Source organism: Meleagris gallopavo, chromosome 21 (assembly GCF_905368555.1).
Source record: "Meleagris gallopavo chromosome 21, MGAL_WU_HG_1.1, whole genome shotgun sequence".
Lineage (NCBI taxonomy): Eukaryota > Metazoa > Chordata > Aves > Galliformes > Phasianidae > Meleagris > Meleagris gallopavo.
The window spans coordinates 3,514,703-3,537,874 of NC_139424.1; the positions used below are offsets into that span (position 1 = coordinate 3,514,703).

The 23,172-nt window shown below is 43.3% G+C and overlaps 1 protein-coding gene across 10 annotated transcripts in view; it reads left to right on the forward strand.

Moving 5' to 3' along the window:
- COL26A1 (collagen type XXVI alpha 1 chain) overlaps positions 1-23,172 on the forward strand; it is a 172,229-nt gene that overhangs the window by 43,961 nt on the left and 105,096 nt on the right. The window lies entirely within an intron of this gene.

The window sequence follows — 23,172 nt, forward strand, 5'->3', positions numbered from 1 at the left end:
CTAGGAAGCTGTTTAATTAGTCACAAAGGTGGCTGCAGACAGCAGCTCTCTTCAGGCTGTTGAGGAAACAATAGTTTCCCGGGAGCTCAAGAGAAACCTAAAACATGGGAAAGCTACTCTGAATTCAAGTGTTCAGGAGGGAGCTTTGCATTTTAACACACTGCTGAAAGAAGTGGGCTTGGAAAACAAGGTGTTGTGTGCAGCTTGGCTTTCTACCTGTCACAACAAGGGAGAGGGATGCCTGGGGCTGGGGCAGAACTCATTTCCCAGGTAGCTGTGACTCAGCCTGGTAGAGGACCTGACTGGGGACCAAGCAGCTGTGTGTGCAGCCCAGTCATGCCTGTAGGTTTGGACAGGTGTGAGTGATTACGGCTCAGTTGTGCTGCTGGTGTAAAGGAGAGAATCCAGCTCCCTCCCGCAGTGCCAGATCCGTCTCAGCAGAGTTCAGTGGAAATAAAAAGCCAACATAATCTTTAGAAATTCAGCAGTGATCTCGCAGGAGCAGGTCTGTGGAATGAGGTGACAACTTTACACGATCAGCTTTCAAGGTGCAACTGTGTGTTTGGGCTTGGATGTGGGCTGTAGAGTGTGAGCAGAAAGCCAGTAGCAAGCTCTCGCTTCCATGTAGGAGATTTTCTTAACTTTTTTTTCCCCTCTCTCTCTAAAACATCTGGAGCTGCTGACAGTCCCATGTTCTTGAAAGAAAAAAGACCCCTTTTTAGCAGGACATGGTTCTGCCACTTTACTCTTTAGCAGAAGCATTGAGCATCATTTGATGGTGTGCACAGGACCTTAAGCTGTCCGGAGGCATCAGGTTTAAGATTACATTATTTACTACTTAAGTTAATCCTTATTGTTAGTATTGCCTGGAGTTGTAAGAAAAAAGAGGTTGGAAAAGTTTCTCTGGGGTTTTTTTGGCAGTTCTGGTTGGTACATTTGGCAACCTGATACAAAGCCTTTTGTACTCTCAAGTTTTTTGGCCTTTTCTACTGTAAATGCTGTTCTTCTGGAAGGGCAGGGTGCTTACATCCTGTAAACAACAGGAAAAAAAAAAAAAACAGATCTAAACAAGCAACACAAAAACAGTGCAATTATGGAGCAGTGTAGAACCTCAAAATGTTTTCATCTTTTTCTAACAACAAATTCACCTCTATTTAGTTTCACGTGTGCAGATGGAGCTTTTGAAGTTGTGAAGTAGTTATGGCTGAAGGCAGATCAGGGCTTCATTATTGCTGATTTGTGTTCCTGCTATGTTGCAAATATTGTCAGTGGTGTTCTCCATTGGCAATAGGATGGCACCTATGATGGTGTGGTACTTCCACTTCAAGATGCTCCTGTTTCTAGAGACATAAAGAAAACGTTTCCTTTTTCCAGTGGTCACTGGAGTAGTGAGGTTGCATCTTCATAAGTAGGTAAGGCCAGGAGGTAATGACTGATTAAGCACAGAGTAATTTGGGGAGTTGAGTGTTCACTGCCATGGCACCTCTTCACAAAGGGGCAGTACAGTGTGGCTGTTCAGCCCCAAAGTATGGTAGATTGCTGATGTACTGCATGCTGTAACGCACCCTCATTGAGAACCCCCTTTCCATGGTAACAGACTGCATGCCAATAGTGCAAGCTGTTAAATGCAATTTGAGCACTACAAAAAGTCCTGACCCTTAGCTAATAAGTTGAGCTTGAGAAAGTAACCACTTAACTGTCACCAGCTGGCAGGCACCTATGTTAATGCTGGAGGCTGCACATTGTTTAGATTTAAGTTATCTTGGGAATTCAGTCCTTGCATTGTAGCTGATAAAAATAATAATAAAAAGAGCATCATCTGGAGGAAGCCCAGCTTTGAGAGTGGATGGAGGCTTTGCTGCTCAGCAGGGATGGCTGCTTCTAGTCTGTGTCCTTTCTAACGTCAGCACTGCTCAGGCTGTCCTCCTGGCCCTTTGCTGCTCTCCTCTCACCCAAAGGTATGTCAACATTTGGAAGATTTCTAATTCCTTTTTTTTTTTTTTTTTTTTTTTTTTTAGAGCTGTGACTACCTAGCTGTATAGATACACCTGGTAAAAATGGTGATTTTAAACCTCCTGAAAAGATTTCTTGTAACATTTTTGGACAGATAAAGAGAATTGATGCGAACAAGTCTGGTGAATTTAACTGTCAGTAGATGCTAGTTTTTATTTTTCACTTCTAATTTTTTTTGTTAAACTGGAGCCCAAGCCTAGCACAGGAAATGAATCCACTGAGCCACCCAGTCTGCTGACTGCTGATATAAAGAACATATGGAGGAGGGCAGTGCAGAGGTGAAGTGGTTTAGCTATTGCAATCATACATCAAACTGATTGATTTGAATCCAAGATGATGCTGACACTTCGACTGAGCCTTTTTTTTATATGGCTGAAAGTTCAAAGGCAAGTGCAATCTCCTGGGAGAAGAAAAGTGTCCCTAGGGGCTCCGTACTACCTTAAAGCTCCCCAGCTAGACAAGGTCTTATTTTACTTTACAAATATCACAGATTTCTTTCTTGATTGTTTGCATTGCTTGGATTTGGGACAGCAGCCAGTATCCTATTTACCCCCAAAAGCAGACTGATGAGAGACAATGACTTAGGCAGGAAGCAGCTCCAGAGTAACCCTGGCACCTCTGAAGGGATCCCATTGTGACTATAAGCTTTTATTTATTTATTTGGTAAAAACATCTTGAGAATACAAGGAGGATAGAGAGTTTGAGTACCTTGTTCAGGTAATTTCTTTAGTTCGAGAGTTTATTTCTTTCCCTTCTTCACTCCTCAAAGCACCCAGACAGACTGTGCAGATTCTTGGAATTTTTATCTACTTTTACCTAAAACTGTTTGTATCTTACCCTGATATTTTTCAAGTCTGTTGGCTTCTCATGTGCTTATGGTTCTCAAAGCAGCATAAGAAAATGAGGTGTTTCCTCTTGGCATGAGAGAATACCCTTCTACAAAACCCTTCTCCTCCTAGTTCAGAAAGTTTCTTTGGTCTCAGGATGAGAACTGTGGAACAACACTGGGAACATCTTAAGCTAGCAAATGCTAGATTAGTGAGACTTAATGCTTTCAGAGGCCTTCAGTGGGCTTTCAGGTCTTTAATTTTGATGTTGAGTGTGGTGTTGGTGGAATGCTCTAGGCTGTGGTTTGCTCCCTCTGGACTGTTAAACACAGAACTATCAATCCGTGTGGAACCACAATATGGAGATTATGGAGTTCCCTTCAGAAGCTGAGCACCAGAAACATAAGTACCTGTATTTGTGTATTTATAGAACACAAGAGCTGCATTTTTCCCCCATAGCATGTAGTTCCTGCCCCTCTATGATGTACCTCCAGGTACTTTTGTTTCTGATGCCTCTTCAGTACAATGCAGGAAGCCCACCAGCAGTTTCCCAAGTACTCTGCACTGTATCACCTGATTGCTCTCCACTGGTGCATGCTGACCACGCAGCAGCCTCTGCCTACAGGCACAAACTTGTGTCACCCTTGAGCAAACCTTCTGCAGGGCTCTTGGAGTGCATGCTCACTGCTGGAAGAACCTGCAGCCTGATGAGAGAGCTTTCTGGCACTGGTGCTGTGGGACTACTTACACAGTTTCTAAGTGTTTGTCTTTTCTCTAGATACGCAGTCAAAAAAAATACAATAAAAAAATCCCTGACAGATTTCCAAAGACTTTAACACTGCATTCCAGCATCTGAATCGTTTAAGTTTTTTTGGATATGTTTAATCAGAACAGGGAGAATTTAATTCAGCACCCAGTGTCAAAATATTTGGAATGCTAAATATCTACAGATGTTTTTTTAACATAATTAGAAAAACTGTGTGCTCTAGTGTTACATTACTGTTCCAATTATGTTAGCTCCCATCAAATTACTGTGGCGTGCAGAAAATCTTTTTTATTTTGATAAGATATTTGCTTGCTTTCCCAATCATAACGGATGCTTTCTGTTAGTGCTGTGTGTTTCTTAACTCGCAAATTACAAACCTGCCTATTTATAATTTATGGCTTTTCTACTAATTTGCTTTAATTTCTAATTAGGTCTGAGCATAAGCATACCTCGAAAAGGTGTGGTATGGTACCAGGCTCCTCTTCCTAGATAGAAATGCTGTCAATTATTTATCAATGTTTTTATCAGTTTAGGACTTTGTGATGAAACAAAACAGCAATACAGAAGCAAGGTCACACTGGGTACTGCATGCCTCACATCTTCTGATGATAACCTCAGATTCTTTAAGAAGCATTCTCCATTAGGCCTGTATAAATGATGGACCCATTCATAGTTGGTCAGTGAGACATTGAAACTCCTGAAACTTCTACACCTTGGTGAGCTTTTGAGTTACTTAGGAATGAATCTTGAGGCTTGGGTTCTGAAGAGTCCATGCAAAGTCATGGTTGTGTAATCTTTATTGTACCTTCCTTTTCCAAGCCTGTCTGAGGTACTTTAACCTCAGTATGTTTCTTTCAAGTAGATGTTCCCTTTTCTTTTTATGCATTCTGTTTTGGTTAGCCACGGATTTTAGGATGATCTATCTCTAGACTGCACACAGAGGTTGTCCTGATGTAAGACATGTTGTGTGAAAAGTACTCCTGCCCCTCTGGAGAAATCAGGCCTAAAAAACTGTGGCAGCTACAGAGGTGTTCAGAGCTTGAGGAAATGTCCCACGTGGTGAACTTGCTGCTTCTACAGGTAGTTGAGCTGTATGCAGGGAATGGCTCTTTGGTTTCCAGTATCCAAATCTGGAGACGCTTTCTGATAGCTGTGTCTCCCACCTGTCTTCTGAACTTCAGTGGGGTGAGCTGATGTTGCTGACTCAAAAAATAGAGGAGGGATGAGCATGAGGAAGCATTTCTTGTGTAAATTGGACTGTTGCTACTGGTAGGTCAGATGAAAGAAGACAAAAGGTGGTGAAACTTTGCTAAGCCATCACTTCTGTCCAGGACTGTAAGGGCTTTGGACTAATGTGGAACATGTTGCAAGGCTTATTCTGTTGCTGTCAGCGTTTTCTTCGTTTCAAGGAAGAAAAAAAGGACACGATGTGTTATTTGGTCAATCTTCCAAATGTTAGTACAAAAATAATAAAAACCTTCCCCCAGATTTCCACCCTACCTTTTTTTAACAAAGTTCCTGTCAGAGGAGGAGTGGGGTTGTGTTCATCGCAGCATTTATTTGAAGTGCACACTGCACTCCTCATCCCAGTAGGAAGTGCTAAGTGAGGAGTTGTTCCTAATTGGTGTCCACTGCTCATTTTGACACCTTTCAAGTGAATGGTAGGTAACAATTAAGAAGATTTAAAGCCACCAATTTAAATCAGTCTCTGAACTTCCTTGCAGCCACTTGTTTTTGTCAGGAATAGGAATTGAGGCTTAGTTTTCAGTATGAAGTACCTGCAGTTGGAAGGGGTGCATCTTCCACTTGGAAGGAAGAAGCATCTCCTTTCACTGAATTCTCAAAACCACTGTCTGTTGAGCTTTTTTGTGTTGTGCTCTGAAATTAAATGCTTAAATGACAGCTTCACCCCCACTTCTTTTCAAAGGAATAGTGATGAAATGTGTGGACTTCATGTTGCTGTCAAAGCATTGAATGAGATGCTTCTGTGACGAGGAACTTGTTGAATTTCTTCCAGGAGAATGCTTGAGGGGTCACGTAGTGCCTGGTATGCAGAATGCCATTGTCCTTCATATAAGAACAAGGGATGATGAGGGGAGTGTTCCTGATTCATTTTTTTTCATCCCTATATTGTGTTCAGAGTCCTGCTGCCATCTCTTATTTCTATCTTGTCAAATACTGGAGGAGAAATGAGAACACGCTTCGCAGCAGGAGAATTTTAGGATTCTTGTGCAGAGCTGTTCTATAACGAGTTGTCACTTGGTGTGAGTGATGGAAGAATGTCTTGTACAGCCCAAGTTGAAGACATGGAAATAAATTCCTAAAGATAGGAGGAGGCGTCATTGCCAGGTTTTCATTGATAGCAGATGGACAGAACCTGTCTGTCCATCCACCATCCTTTCAAGGCCAGTGCGCTGCTCTTGTGAAGATCTGTCTAATAGAAATGAGGCCACGGACAGTGCAAGCTATTCTCATTTGTAAGAGGTAAGAAGGGTACAGGTGTTGCAAGATGAAGCAGAAAGCCTTAGAAGATGAAAGAATATATAGTGAGTGGTGCAGTTGGTAGCAGACTGAGCTGCAGCAAAGCTTTGGGGTGAGGCAGGTGAAGATCTTGCTGTTTCTACCTTAGGGGTTCTTATGTTTTTAACGTAGGCTTTTCATTAAATGAGTTCATGGAATTAGTACAATAACATTTGTGTTTTTTCTGTGATAAGTAGTTCTAGTTGTGAGTTGTTTCACGACATCAAGGCAATGGAGAGTGTGAGCAAGCGTGAGCAGAGCCACATCCACATTCAGATTATCTTTAGGAAGAAGAGATTTAATGGAGACCTAAAGTGTTACAGCTATTTGGGGATGCTTTGCCATGTGAGCAATCCCATGCTTTTGTAATGCAAGCTAAATATTCAAACCCAGATTTTAAAACAGTTGCTTTTTGCCCTGTTTCATGCCTCTAATTGTTCAGCTCTTTGGATGAGAAGGGCTGGTGAAGTTTTTAGTTTAGGACATGTTTTACTTAGGTGTATCTCTAGTGATCTCTTCTAAATAGAGATGCAGCAGCAAGTTTTATGTGAAAGCATGCATCCAAGATCTGGTGTTCTATCTAAGAGGTTAAACTTCATGGACTTGCCCAGAGTTTCTGACTTGTCACTGCAGTAGTGGCCATTTGTTCAGTGGGTGTTCTGCACTGCTAGTGCCTAGCAGTGGGCGAAGTGTTACAAAAACATCTCTAAAATACTGCTGGAGAAGATATATTACTCTATTATTTAGTCAAGATTCAGGAAGAGAATATAGCTTCTGTTCTGCCAGTTCTACAAGCTATAAAATTGTCATATTTCAGCCACAGGAGAATTTGTATTGGCTACTTCACTCCAAAACTGCAGTGAAAGATGGGCTTTGTTGGAGAAGTTAATAAACAGGGGTCTGGCTGAGCAGGGAGGAAGACATCACATAAAGTTTGCCCCTTGTTCCCTGACTTGTAGCACTTTGTCCAAGTTCATAAGCAATGGAGATTCACTTGCAGAAGTGGGACGTGCAGCTGGAAATGGAATTGCATGTCCTTGAACAAGAATACAGGTGGATTTACAGAGAGGTTTGGGGTTGCATGATTTAATCTCTTATAGAAGACTTCAAGGTGAAAGCAGGAGGTAGGCATCATGTTCCTGTGTTGCTGAATCCTGGACATCATTCATTCCTCAAGACCTTGCTAAGAAGGGTGTCCTTCTGAAGAACAATTTTGCAAAAAGTTGCAGTGTTGCTTGCATGTATGTCATTCCACTGTACTGTCTTCTCTCTGTGAGCTAGTTAGCAGGATAAAGGCAGCAAAGGCAATCCAGCTCCATTTGGGGAGCTACAGGAGTTAGATGTGGTTAGATGGTTAGTGTGTTAGATGGAGGAACTTCAAAATCCAGTCGGTTCACTTAGAAAAAGGCCTGTCCTGTAGCCTAGTAAGGGTTCAGACAGGGTCAGTCTGAGCGCAGGTGTCAAGTAAAGTTGTACCAGGGGCTGTTCTCAGTCTGGTGTGGCTTGATGTTTCATTTAAAAGTTAATGTGAGGAATGGAGAGAGCCTTCTAATTAGATCTGTGTGTGTTACAGGTCGAGCGGTACTGGAAATATGCAGCAGACTGGGATTAAAATGCAGTCACATCTTGATTAAACAGTGGAGTTAGGCAGAAATCCATAAAGAGAGACTCCTTCAAGGACAGTTGAAGGCAGAAACAATTAAATGCACAAATTCCGAATGGAGGGAGACTTGAGACAGCAGGATCCCAGGGGAGGGAGTGTGGTTAGTAGAATAAGGTGAAATTTCAGCTCTCCTCTGGACTTGAGAGAGGAAATGCTGTCCTGGAACTAGATGCTACAAATACTCTGACCATGCAGAAAGCTCATAGCTAATGCTTCCTGGAGACTTCCTGACACACAGCAGCTGAAATTTTAGGTATGTTTATGGATAAGGGGTGTCTGCATGTGTGTGTCAGTGTTTCTCAGTGGAATGAAGTTCAGACTTTTACAGAAACCAGCCCTGTGAACGTTCTGTTCATTTGATAGTGATTTCTAATTGATGCTGCACTGCAAGTACTGCAAGAGCCATGTTGCTCTTGTGAAAGTATGCCCTTCCCAGTTCATGTTTGAAGATACCCTACTGCTAAATAGTTGATTAACTACTCTATCTGGTAATCAGAGTTAATGGGTACATGTTATACGGTACTGCAAATAACATTAGCACAAATGATGTTTCTTAAAAGTAGCCATTAAGAGCTAACTTCTGTTTTTTGGAGAACTGGACAAGAAGTAGGTGTAGACTAATCCTAATGACTGTACATGATTACAAATGCTAAGAAGTATTTAATCAGTTCCTAAGCAAGGAACATTGTGAGACATCCTGGTAATCACTGCAGCAGAAACAGCTCTTGGATGAGTCTATAGTGACTTTACAGTTCCTGCATCGATGGAAGCAGGATCCCATGTAACTGAAGGCTGGGGAAAAGCTTGCTGGTGAACTTTCTGAAGACATCAACTCTGACTGTACAAACCACAAAACTAGTTTTCAAACAGCATTGAAGGACTTAATCAAAATAGTTGAGAGTGTAAAACATCACTGTTTTTAGCCAGGTCATATTTGGTTCCTCAACTGCCAAAGCAGGAAAGGTGTTAGGGAATGGCACCATGAAAATCCCATGTGATGAAGTTAGCTAAAGACTGTGGTACATGTTTTTTCTGAATATACTTCTTGCCCAGGCTCCTGATTTGCCTCCTCATTGGAGAATGCATCCAAATCCACAAGTAACATGCAAGTTTGCGTTTCATTTTGAGCCCAGCAGGCATACGGCAATGAGGTTACAAGACCTTTCCAAGTGAGCCTGGAGGGACTTGTTGGCTAGAGTTTGGATTTTTGGCAAGCAACTTACTCCAGCTCTTTTCAGTAATAAACTCAGGGTTCAGTCCCTGGCCTCTTATAGATACTGAGTGCTGTTGCGTGTCTCTGGGTAATCAGTCACTGGAAAGGCACAGCTGTTTCAAGATGCACAGCCATGGGTGCAGCATGTAAGAAAGGCAAGATCAGGGTCATGCTACAGATGCAACCACATCCTACATGTGTTCTTCTTTGACAGGAAAAAATCTTATTTAATGCTAGCTGTCCTCTGAGTGAGTTTTGAACATTGTCCATTAAGCCTTCCAAGGCCATGCATGGCTGATGCCTCTGCTGCAGGCAGTGGCAAGCAGGATTGCCCAAGGCAGTGACTTGTGTTCATCTGGAGAGCAATTCTAAGAAACTGAGCAGGGTTATAAGGAATACGGGGCCAGAAGTAGTCCTGCTATATACTTGATCATGGAGAAACAAGTAAGTCAGCAAAGAAATTCCTGTAATTCCTTTGCTTTTCTGCAAATATTTTGTGACGGATAAGTTCCTTGTTACACAAGCATAAAAGAAAGCACACGTGGTAAGTATTCAAAATTGAGTGTTTTAATTGGAAATTAAAACTTTGGTAGCCGTAATGCTCAAGATGTCTTTGTGTGTCCACTGCAGCAGAGCCTTGTGCTGACTGCTAAGTGGTCCTTTGTTTTAAAAACCTTGATGAAGATTGATGCAGACCAGCCCATTTGTGCTGCTGGGCTCTAGGTTGACTGCTTCCAGCGATTAAGTGTCTTCCTAGATCAAGTGCTAGAGGTGTCTGTCAAAGGAGTCAGGTTGTTTTCTTGTGGAAAGCAGTGTTTCTACTGCTGTGATACCAGTGAGATGCTAACAAATAGTGAAATATCTTGTTAAATTTATTACTGGACAGTTTGAATGATGGATGCAAACTATTGCTGAGGTTGGCTGCTATTGTTTTTTAGCTCAAATAGCAGAGGCCAATGCTTAGGTAACGGAGGTTCTGGTTTTCTCTTTTCTGGTGGTGAGTCGTTAAATCCATATGGCTCATAGTACTTGTGCAGCAATGGCTCCAAATGCTGCAGCGAGTTGTATTGCTGCAGGGCTTTGCACTGTAAAATATTATAGCCCATTAAATAAGGGGAACAAGCTAGTCCTAAACTTGGTTTATTTCATATTTTCAAACTTACCCTCAAGTGATTAAGCAAACGGTGGCTTTTCCAGCAACTTTCAGTTCAATTATCTGCTAACCCCATCTCCCGTTATGATCTGCCACAGATGCCTTGAACATGGTCCTTCTGCTGGTTGTGGAAACACATAAGCAGTTATTTCTGTTGTGTCCTATCTGAGTGGGATGGAAAGGATAGATGTTGCTTTATGTCTAACAGAAGCTTGAAAACTTGTGTGTTGTGTTAATATTAGCCCTCAAACAGCAAAAGAGCTGCTTCTTATTAGCTATACAGGAAGACAAGCCATTCTCCTTTACTGTAGGGGAAGTTCAAGCTCACTTATAGTACAACTTGTGTACATACAAAGATATAATTCTTCCCCTGTGCTAGTCCTAAGTAGGCAGAGTGACTACTTGTAGTAATTAGGGTAATAATCATAAGACTTAAACTCTTAACAGAACTGTGTAAGTAACAAGATCCTTCATACGCAGTGGGGAACCTGAATGGAAATTTGGATGTCTCTATTAATGTCTAGTGACAGTTTTTTTTTTTTCCCTCTAAAATTAGTGCCCCTTGACTCAACTTTGGTCCCTTAGACCTGGCCAAAGGTGAACAGTGTTAATTGTGGAATATAAACTTGAGCTGTGGAATGTGATTTTTTTTTTTTTTTTTTTTTTTTTGCTACAAGTTCAGCTGTTAAGCTTTGATCTCTGGTGATTTAAGCACAAGGGAATAAATAAGTTTCACTTTTCAACTCCTTAAAAACTGATTGGAAAAGGAAAAGACCACTCATGAAGTACATGTAAAAAGTGGATTATTTATCAGTCCTTTGTTCATCTTGGAAGTATGGTCATCCTGTAGTGAGTATCCCTCTTTTAATCTGCATGGTTTTAAACCTCATTTATTCCTTATATCTCAACTCAACAAGAACTTGAATCTTTACCTAACTCCCTATGACAGCTTGTAGAACTGCCAGTGTGAATACACTCTGGTAAACTCTAAATCAACCTCTTGGTCACTGCATGCTGAAATGATTTGAAAACCTATGTAACCTGTTGACCAAACTTGGGCTGTTATTCAACATCTTTAACGAAAGCTGAAGCCAGAACAGTCCTGCTGACTTCAGATTTTCGTTATAAGCCAGCTGTAGACCCTAATGTACAGTCGGGATGGGACAAGGAGAATTTAATGGGCCAGCTGCAGCATTTGGGCAAGAATGTGCTTGCTCCCTTGGGATCCTGTGAGCAATGGCATTCTTGCTGCTGCACTCTCCTTATCTGGCACTGAAAAGCAATGTCTGCTTACTCCTGCTTGTCAGCACTGTTCATGAGCACCAGCAAGCTCAGGGCAGCCTCTGCCAGCACCTGCTATCATTTTCCATTTACCTCCCTTCCCCCCTCATCTCTTGCTGTGGCCCTGAGTGGGGTGATGCTGTGTGGGCAGCTCCATGTGAATCTTCAGTGTAGGTCTGGGTATGAGTCCATAAATGTGCAGGACACTTATGACCAGCCTGGACCGTTACTGTGGAACTAGGAGTTACACATCAAATGCTTTAGTCTCACACAGACCCTTGTGTGACCTGGCATTAAATCAATATAAATTGGTCCAGGCAGGAACCTGCACTTTCATGAACCAGCTGAGCAGAAGCTTAGCTTCAGTTTAGATGCTGTGTTCGGTCTCTTTCTTAGTCCTATTAGTGCAGCACCATGGGATCTCTTCAGTTTGCTATTAGCTACAGTGGTTCCCTGCTCCTGAGTGGCTCTTGGACAAGCTAAGGAATAATCAACAAGGTGTGTTCGTACTTTTTTCTACTAATTCAGCTGCAAGAGGGGAGTTGAACTACTTATGTAGCACAAAAGTAGCACAAAAATGTGTAGGGCATGTATGGAATGGGGAGGTAACTTTATTTGTAAATGCATTGATTTTACCCACTCACATTCTAGTAGCTGTAACTATTGGTGTGGGTTGAAATGGGATCACTTGTGGCATGGAATAAAAGGGTCAGTAGATATCAAGTCCTTTGTATATTGGGTCTTTCTGGATTGCTGTTGACTACCAGATTTTGGGTAGGTCTTTCATGCTTTAGATGTCTGTAGTTACGGTGTATCAATTTGGCTTATATTTGATTGCTTCATCCTCCACAGCTCTTGGCCTGTTGTCTTTGACCTTATTTTGTTATTTCCAAGGGTATGGTTTGTGTTTCCATTGAGGTAACAGAAAAAAGAATGGTTAAAAATCAAAGATGTGAATGTTGCAGTACACATCAACATTAACATGCCAAAGGAAAAAAAAAATATCCTTGTGACATATCTGCATTTTTTAGTTGTGTGGACTGAGTTCCACGTAAGGCACCTGTAGACCTGTGTTTCTATTCTCTTTTGGGCCTTTAGTTTGTTTTGGATGTGACAGCGTTCCAATTGCTCTGATTCTAGTTTCTGCTCCTCCCTGGCTGGCTCTGGCATCCAGTGCACCCATGCTTACAATGCCTGTTCAAAAAACCAAAGCAAACAAAATCATTCAAACAGCAGCAACTAAAAGTAACCAAAACAACATTCAGAGTTGCTTGTGCAGTTTTCTGATGTTTAAATATTCTATATTCTGATGTTTAAATTCCACTTTATTGATGCAATATAGGATGCTTGAGGCCACGCTCCCCAGGGCAGTGATTGCAACTCCTCATGTGATTAAAGTCACTTGGCCAGCAGCCCTTATCACTGTGGGGTTCATTCCACTCTTAAGAATGGCTGGTGCATGTTAACTGCACTGTGGTTCCAGCTCTTGTAGCCTTGGGATTTATATCTCAGTAGTGAGAATACTCCGGTATTTGTTGTTATCCCACCTGAGACCCACAGGCTTATTTTACTGCTTTTTTGGATAACTGGTTTATCATATGGGCATACAGCAGGGTCTAGCATGTCTGTAGCCATCAATCTCCCTAGGCATACAGTAGATATTTATATTGCCCTTGCTTATCTGGCTGTCCTTCGCTGTTTTAATATGAACCATACCAAATAAAGCTGCCTGAGAATTGAAGATTATCTGTGGTATTCGTCACTTTTAGGAAGGGGAGTTGGTTTAACGTTGGCTTTTAGCATTTGCTAGGCCTTGTCTCCTTGACAGAAAACAACAGACTAAAACGATTACCAAGAACAGCTGCTTAGAGGGGGCTTCGGATATTTTTTCCTCTTCTGCTGACCTGAACCACGGCAATTATAAGTTCTGGTTATTGTAAACTTACCACAGAACACAAGGCATACCTTAAAATGATGTCATGTCTAGACACACAATTCAGGTATAAATTATGGAGAGAAAGTAGCTTGTTCAGTGGTTAAACAGTAAAAATTTAACAAGATATTTCTGTGTCTCTAGCCTTCACTCTTGCGTACGTATTTCTTTACCTCTTACCAGGAGAATTCTGAGACTGCCTCTTAATATTTTTTTTGTGTTGGGAGATGGAATTTCCTCCCTGCTCTCCATTTCATTTCCTATTTCTGCTTCTCTGGGTCTCTGGGGAAGCAGTGCAGCCATCTACTTAGAGCAGAGAACTAGAGAGGAAGGCTCTTGGGTCCAGTCATGACTCAGCTAAGATCACACAAGGGTGATATATGGTAACTTTTTCAAAACCAAGCTTGCTATTTTGGATAGATTTGTTTTATGGGGTGGTTGGAGAGAGAGAACTCAGCTGTGGTGCCCAGATGGTTGATTTTCAGAGATACTCCTATTTATGGCCTCAACAATGTCCCTGGTGTCACTGAGCCTTATATTTAAGGGTAAGTTGGACAGAAAGCTTGACTGTTCATTCAGTTTTGCTAGTAGACTGTCTGTCTAGAGTGCTGCTGCTCTGCATGCGAATGGTGGAGTGTAGCAGAGATGTTTGTGCATTTCATAGCTGGGGACTGTGGCCCTGCAAGCAGAGGATGGCTTTTACAGGTGCTGCAAAGAACAGCACACATGAAAGTCACGCATCCCATCCACCTCAGTTATTTGGGCATAGTTCCATTGACTTCACAGGGAGTCCTCCCACGTTACAGGCCCTAGCTAGTCTGTTGGCTTAGATTTTAATACACATTTCCCCACACTTGGCCTGGACTTAATTTCATGATGAGATTGGAACTGTTGGCTTATCACCTGTTGTAATCTATATCCTTTGGGTACCTGCTATGAAATGCAGACTTTGGAGGTGGAAGAGGCCTGTTGGGTTAACAAGCCAGTGTAGGATTATTCTCTGTAGCGTATTCTGTTGTGCTTTTCCTGGCTTAATTACACAGTCCTCAAGTGATAGAATTTGGCAAGAATATCCTTCCTTTTTAACTGGTATTTTGTCTCAAGTTCTCTTAGTAAGCCTTTTCAGTCCTTTCCATAGTATCATGCTGCTGTCTAGAATTTCTTCTCTCTATCCATGTAAATGGCTATTGTAGATTCTTTTTTCTTTTCTTTTTTTTTTTTTTTCCCTCCCCAGGTCTAAATCTGTTCCCTGTTCTTGCTTGCAGAGCAGCTCTCTCCCAGGATGGCTGCTCTGCCATCCATGTATTTCCCTGAGGGTGAGGTTTCTGCCTTGGCCTGGTAATGTGTCTGGATCTACACGTTATTGTACCTGGGCCTCTTGTGATCTTTCTGTACCTGTAATCACATTAGTTCATTTCCTGGAAGCTGTCTACACTGTGGGTCTCCAGAGACAATTTTTAACGCTCGTTAAGCAGAGATGGCATAAAGCATGTTGCCGTAGAGACAGCTTTTGATGTGCTCTGAGGAACCATTCTACCCCTTTTGCAGTGTGTACAGCAGTGTTCTGGCTTACAGAGAGGCATACATGTTGGCATCTGGTTACCTTGACATGTCCACACTGGTAGCTTGCTACTAAGTAGAGGCTTCCTGGGTATCTACAAACTCACGTGGGCAAGCCAAAGCCTACATTCACTCCCATTGCCTGCCTCTTGGATAGCACAGGGATAACTCAACTTTCCTGCATTCTCTGTAAATACCGGATCTCACAAAACTATGACCTTCCTGTCCTGGCCTGATGTTTGTGATTAGAAAGACCCCATTTGCTTGGGGCCTTTTTGCTGTTCTGCTTCTTAGGATCATAGTAAGACTTAATTTTATTCGGATACATTTATAGTAATTGTTTTTTCTGGCCACATTGTCTCTCCCAGCAAGGAATCGCCATGCATTAATTGCTTTTCTGCGTTTGTACACTCCTGTGTTATCTGTAAGCAACATATGAGGGTAAACATAGCATGCAGCTTGCAAAACACCCCATGTCCTTAGGGTGGTTAATGCCCTGTGATACTTATGAATGAACTGTACCACAAATGGTCATAACATCTTCAGAGATCAATAAACAAAATGATTGCGTGCAGTGAGGCCATGAAGTAGACACTTCCACTGAAATACTTCGTTATATTAAGAGTGCTCAAGGAATTAAAACTTCCAGCCTCGACACCCTTCCAATCCATTACACAGGCTGAAGTGGCCTTAGGGCCCCCTTTCAGTTTTAATGGAGTGGTTGTTTTTCTACGCAGACTTTCTTTCCTTTTCCCTACCCCCCCCACCATTTTAATGGCTATTAAACATAGGAGGAGAGTGTTAATACAGCTCTAAATACTCTTTAGCCAAAGTTTGTCCTCGCTCCTGCATTTAGGATCTGCAGCTCAGTTACAGTTTTTCCCTGCTCATAATTTTTTTCAGAGGGACTTTTTCTTTGTGAGGCTCTTGACCAGTTCATGTGCAAATAGATGAAAAACATCAGAGAGTCAGCTCTATAGCAGCACCCCGGCTGGGGTCTTAATTCTTGTGAAGTGATTGGTGCTCAGTGTCTGGGGCTGCATCCAAGAACTATGTAGCATGGAGCAGGATGTAATAAATTCCCCCTGTCTTAATCTTATGTTTTCGTACTCTCCCTTCCCTTTCATCCTGTCTTTCCAAATCTGCAGCCTGGTTTCATATCTGTTTGCCCAGGTGGAGTCTGCTCCCTTTCTTGGGTATATGGGGACTTCCCTCTCTTGGGCTGGTCTGATAGAAGAAAGCTGTATGCTCAGCTGACACCACTCAGCATCCTGGGCTGATGAGGACAGAGCTGGCAGAGATATCTGGAGAAATCGGTGCTTCAGACCAGAGCATCCTTGCCACTCTGTTCTTTCCTATGGCTTTTGGAAGTATCCTGCAGTTACCATGTATAAAGGATTCTGGAGCTGCTGTAAAAGCCACCTTCTGTGGCTCCTGGCATCACCACTCCAAATGTCTTCAAAACAAAACCAAACCTTTTGAGCCTTACTTAACACTGTAAGGGGGTTTGGGCTGCTTGTCCCATTGGTAGGAATCCTGACTAGTGGGCCCAATTTTGAATTAATGGGTCAATCCTTGCCTCATGAGTTTGGTTACCAGTAGAGACTCATCCTTGTCCTGACTGTGTGACAAAGGATCATTCAGTGAGACCACTATACGTTCTTCTCATGTGGTATTATTGTCTTGCCACCTTCTCAGCGTCAGCCTCCTTCAAACAAATTTCATAATACAGAAGCTTGCAAATTCCACTGTCCCAGGGAAAATTAATTTGTTCTGAAGTAGTGCAAGTATTTGCCTCGTGCAAGTGATGCAGAAATCAAAACTTCAGATTGTTCTGGAATATTGAATTGTGTGGAAGCTGGAGAGTTTTCCTCCTCCTATTCCATGTGGAGCAATTTGCAGCACCTTAACAGCAACAGTATACATCCAGGGAAGGGAAAATGGGAGAAATGCAAGAAATGAAAATATGAACCAGATCTACAGAGGCCACAGCTGGATAGGGGATTATCTCTGGCCTCATAATTGATAGAATTTTTATGGGTAAAGGTGTGTTCTCCCCAGTTCTACAACTTTATATTTGGAGATGGCATTTAGTGAATGTGTGTATTTAGGTTATCTCTAAAATCACAGAATCACAGAATTGTAGGGGTTGGAAGGGAGCTCTAGAGATCATCGAGACCAACCCCCCTGCCAAAGCAGGTTCCCTACACCAGGTCGCACAGGTAGGCGTCCAGGCGAGACTTGAATATCTCCAGAGAAGGAGACTCCACAACCTCCCTGGGCAGCCTGTTCCAGTGCTCCGTCACCCTCACCGTGAAGAAGTTCTTATGCACATTCGTGCGAAACTTCCTATGCTGCAGCTGATGTCTGTTTCCCCTCGTCCTGTCTCCACGTACCACTGAAAACAGACTGGCCTCACCACTATGGCCGCCACACCTCAGATATTTATAAACCTGGATCAGGTCCCCTCTCAGTCGTCTTTTCTCAAGGCTAAACAGACCCAGCTCACTCAGCCTTTCTCCATAGGGGAGATGCTCCAGGCCCCTCACCATCTTTGTGGCCCTCCGCTGGACTCTTTCCAAGAGATCCCTGTCTTTTTTGTACTGGGGAGCCCAGAACTGGACACAGTACTCCAGATGAGGCCTTACCAGGGCAGAGTAGAGGGGGAGGATCACCTCCCTCGACCTGCTGGCCACGCTCTTCTTAATGCACCCCAGAATGCCATTGGCCTTTTTGGCCATGAGGGCACACTGCTGGCTCATGGCCAACCTGTCGTCCACCAGGATGCCCAGGTCCCTCTCTGCAGAGCTCCTCTCCAGCAGCTCATCCCCCAGCCTGTATTGGTGCATACAATTATTCCTCCCTAGGTGTAAGACCCTACACTTGCTTTTGTTGAACCTCATCCGGTTTCTTACTGCCCAGCTCTCCAGCCTGTCCAGGTCTCGCTGAAGGGCAGCACAGCCTTCAGGCGTGTCAGCCAATCCTCCCAACTTCATATCATCAGCAAACTTGCTGAGGGTGGCCACTATCCCCTCATCAAGGTCATTGATGAAGATGTTGAACAAGACCGGACCCAGCACAGACCCCTGTGTGGGAACGTCTGCTTCATTAATGAGTTCTTAATTACATATCTCTAAGTATGATTGGTGGGAGTTCTGCATGGAGGGGTTGGATTTAATTCTGTAGAAATAATTTCTCTTGAAAGGAAAAAAAAAAACAACCAAAAAAACAACCATGTTTGGGAAGCTTTGCGTCTCGCTCCAGCATTGTATTTGGGCCAGTGCTAGGTTGTGAAATAAACATGCATGGGTGAAAGCAAAGCAGTAAATGGAGTGTAGTAAAATATACAGTGATGCGGATCTTGAGTAGATGGTTGGGTTGATTCTACTGATGTAAGATGGTAAACATACATGGAAAATATAAACTTGATAGGTAGATGCGCTTGCTTTGTTGCATCTCATTGGTTTTTCATGTTCTGTGTTTGTATACTGACAGCACAGCTTGGCATTTTGAGTCAGGTAACCACGTGACTCCATAGAGCAATCCTGCAGTTTTTCTGTGCTCTTAGTTCTACTAATAAGCTGAGTGCTTTGGGAAGACAGACCGTAGCACTTTTTTTTTTTTTTTTTTGTAGTCACCATTTGAGCTCTGAAGTGGAGCTTTCAGTTACTGGTGACAGATTTGCACTAAGTTTGGAAGCAAATGCAAATTATTTCAGAGAAAATCTTTTTTACAGAGCAAGCTTCTGCTGGCTGGGGAGGAGGGATCACATATTCACCTAGGTTTTCTCATCTTGCCAGCTTTGCATTCCTTTCTCTGCTTCATTCTTATGCTTCTGTTGCTTTTCTTTTTCCTTCCCCCCCCCAACACCCATTGTTCTTGTGCTTTTACACTGGTTGAGGCACAGCCTGGGTCAGGAATAGAATCATAGAGTGGCTTGGGTTGGAAGGGACCCCAAGGATCATCAAGGTCCAAACCCTCAACCACAGGCAGGGCCACCAACCTGCAGATCCAGTACCAGACCAAGAACAAACTGTACAGCTTTGGGGTCAGGGTGCTGATGTGTGCTCCTGATTCCCAGCCTAGCTGTTCCTTGTCCTTGTTGGCTCACAGGAGCTCCTGTTGGTGCTATCATTTACACTGAGATGGCTCTGTCCATAGAGTCAGATACCCCTATACAAGCTCTGCTGCTTGTACTTCCTGCCTGTTCATTCTCTTCTTCTAGACTGTTAATAGGGAATAATCACACCTGTCAGGCTTCCCTCGGAGCAGGGAGATGGAATTGGCAGTAACTGTTTCCTTTTATCTGCTGGATATGTGACATCTCAAACCTCAGATGCTGTGGACAGACTTCTGTTCTGCAGGCGCTATGGGAGAGCAGTGAAGGCTGTAGAAGCCTTCTTTGCCACTGGCACTAAGCTGAGTTTCATCTAAGCTGCCAAGATGGATGGCCGAGCATCACTTCCATGGTTTTTTGCCACTTCCCTCTAAGTCTCCAGAGTTGCAGAGTCTGCTCTCCTGTGCCTGCCTCTTCAGGCTGAGGGAAGGTGAGCAAACCATCTTAGCTGTTCCCCTGGGATTGCGCTGTGACCTGGGGGTTCTGCCTCCAGCTCCTCTCCAGCTGTTCAGAGGGCAGATCCAGCAGTATCTTCTGTCCTCAGCCACCTGAGGAAGGCATCTTCTGTGCATGCTTTATGCAGCTGCCTTCCCTGGAGGGCTTTATGTAAATGCAGGAGGCCTGCTGGCTGGTGAGGGGGGGAAACCGATACTTTGGAAATGATGAGGCTCTAGGATTTAACCCTTTAGTTTCTAGAGATCAGAAACACTGAGTGCCCTTCAGTGCCTCATGTAGTTCTTATTTCCTAAGCGTTCCACATCTGAGCTGCAAGGCAGCCCCCATCCATCTGCCCATCCTTCTGGTCCCAGCTGTGCAGGTGAGAAATCTGTTTGGACCAACACAACAAGAAAAGGAGGTGAGAGCAAAGACCTGAGCTATGTAAAGGGAAGTTTTGGGAGTGGCTCATTGCCCTCCCCACCTTTCCTAAAGCTCAGCAGCACTCACAGAGCTGGAATGGGGCTGCATTTATCAAATTCTTGTCTGCAACAGCAACACAGTTGTTTTAGATTAGTGTACAAATAGACATTAGTGTAATACATCTGTTGTTAATCCACATCTTGGTAGAAAAGAGATGCCAACACATCATTTATTAGCCACGTCGATCCTATAATGTCCTTTCTTTTGTCTTTAGAGCATGTAATAGGTTCCAGGATGTCTTTTATTTCATTGTATACTGCATTTCCTCTTGTCTAACTTAGCAGGACATAATATGTTCCAGGATGTAATTTATGCCATTTTGGAACTGGACACCACACAATGTATCCTGAACTCTTCTGGAAGTTGCTAGTTGTCATGTTCTGCACACAGGTTAGCCTTTGCAGATTTGATGGGTAGTAAGAAAAAAAAAAAAAAGCAGGGAGAAGGGGAAGAAAAGCAACTTATTTGTAGTCGAGGTGAGCTACAGGATCTTCAGGGATTCTGGATGTTGGTGTACAGCAGGCTGTGACTCTGACAGCCATGGTTTATTTGGGAGGTCAGACAGTGGTGTGGTAGCCCACCTTAAGAGCCTCTCCTTGGCTGCCTGTGTAGGAACACGCTGATAGTCCCAGGGAAGAGCACTGAAGAATGCTGAGGAGGAGCTGTTGTAGGTGCACCTCTCCTTGTCCATGGAAGTTGAGGGCTGCTGCTGGAGTCCATTTATCTGATTGTACCAAAGCTCTGTGCCAGTCCGAAGCAGAAGAATGAAAACCCCTTAACTGGCTCTTTCCTGTTTAGTGAGTTTTGAGTAGACGTTAATGGGCTTTGAGCAGCAGATGACATTTGCAGGTGATGAGGGAAGCAGGGACACAAGGCCTGCTGAAAGCTGGGGAGGCTGGTGGTATTTTGATTGCAGTATGATTGTGTGGGGAGGAATTGGCAGTGGCTACTTGCCTGATGGCTTCAGCAGGAGTCTATTCCTTTGCTTTTCAGTCAGTCATGTTTTAAAATCCCACCCAGAAAAGCCCAGTCCTACAGCCCCTCACCACCGTGTTACCCAAATGCTGGTTTTCCTCCTGTGCCAGAAGTCCACTGTGCAGTTAGGTAGGATGCTATAGCCATGGTCTGGCTTCTGTAGGGAGAGAAGAATACCCTGAGCACAGCCTTTGAGTTACAGGATAGATTGCTGCTCTCAACTTGTGGAAAGGTTTTAGAGAGTGTTTTGGTGAAATAAAATGTTTTCCTTTTTTTTATTCATCGTAGATCTCCCAGGAGACAGCTTACCTCGTGGTGTCCAGCCTCCCTGCTTTGTACCCCTTTCTGTCTGGTTCGTGTCTGCTTTCTGAGACAATGATCCTTAGGACTGGAGGGGAATAATGACAGTGTTAGCTCCAGCCTCGAGCTTCTTGCTTTATCAGAACTTTAAGTATGTGCTGGTTTTAAGCAAGTGAATAGTACAGGGAGTTTGGGAATGTGTTGCTAGGGGTAACCAAGATGTAAGACCAGGGGGAATAATGTTAATAAAATAAATTGCTGACTTGGAGAAGTCTGATAACTCAGACGGGTGAGTTCTTAGGCTTGACAGCATGTTTTGCTCCTTTCCTCCCACTCTGCCCCCCATCAGCTGCCTCTCATTCCCAGGCACCCTCATTCAAAGGGATGAAGTTCAGTAAAATCCAATACGGTGTTATGCAATTAACACACAGGTCTCGTGCCAGGATCTCTTGTTTCCAGATCTCTAAAGAACTGAATGTTAAAAAAATAAAAAAATAAAAAAAAAGGAAAACTTTTTTGGAAATGACAAGCTCTTAGCCATCTCTAAACAGCTCAGCACAGTTCTTCTGAAGGAGGAGATACGGGGAAATATGAAATAGCAAACAACAGACACACCAAATCAAGCAATTAATTTTCTTGTTGAGGCATAGGAATACTGGAGGAGCCAGAGTTATCTGTCTTGTGAATAACAGCGTTGTGTCTGTATTGTGCTATGTGCACAGAGCAGGGTCTCCATTCCTTACTGCCAATTTTAATTAAAAGATTGCTGTTAGAGCACTTGGGATATTGTGTTCTTGTACACGAACTGTCTCAGGATTCCTTGTTGCATAATGTCAACACAAGCCAAGCATCACTCAAAAGAAGCTCAGCTTTTTACTGATTGAGACCAGCTCTGGTTGGATCACAGCAGGTAGATGAACCTACCAGAGCACAGCTCAACAGATAGACCAGGGCCAGGAGGTGAGCCTTATTTAAGAATAGTTGTGCTTTGTTTTATTCTTGGTAACTGTTTGATACAGGGAGACTTTCACTTTCCCGTTGAAGCATCTGACCCCAACCCCTTACAAAAACTCATCCTCCCCAGCACTTCTTATTGGCATTTGTCCTGTAGGCTGGTGCCTGAGGCAGGTTGTTGCTGTTGGTGGCTGAGATGGTTATGTGGCAGAAGGACAAAATTGTGGCTTAAGAGATTTTTATTAGGAGTAGTGTGTGCCTGTATGCACAGGAGGCAGGGAAAGCTGACTCAGCATTCTTTGTGTGCTTACAGGTTGGGACACTGAAGGCTGCCATGCCACAGAACACTTGTTTGGTTAGCAAACTGGTGATCAGTGGAAGGTGCTGATGCTTCTTAGTCCTTTTTCTTAATTCAGAGTTTGTACTTTATTTCCCTGCAACAGAAATGGCAAATTTCTGAATCGTAAAGGACTGCTCTGTTAGCATGAGACTGTTGACCTGTCCATTTTCTATTAGATCAAGCCAATTTTGTTTAGTAGCACTGATAACATAGTGAAATACACGTAGCGTGTGCTTATGTGCCCCTCTGCTCTGCATGCGTATATCTGTTGTCCCAAACGTTGGGCCTCTCAGCTAATTGGCTTTCCTGGGGTTCCTATAAAACTGGCTTACAATTCACATCCAGCCCATGGTCTGTCAGTTGGCTCTTCCTGCTCTAAAATCATCATTAGAGAAACATACTCTAGCTCAGCAGCTTGTGATGGCCCAGTGCTTCAGCTGCGTGTGTTCTTGTCACCGTAGGCAGGAGCCTGCTGTTATTTCCCTGCCCATTCTGCAAGGGCATTGTACTGCTCTGTGTGCCTTCATATGGTAAATGCTCTAATGAGCTCGGTGGGGCAAATACTTCCTATGACTTGAAGTGTGGTGAGACCAAGGGGCTGTCCTTGTCCTCGTTTTGGGCATGGGTGCTACACCTGTC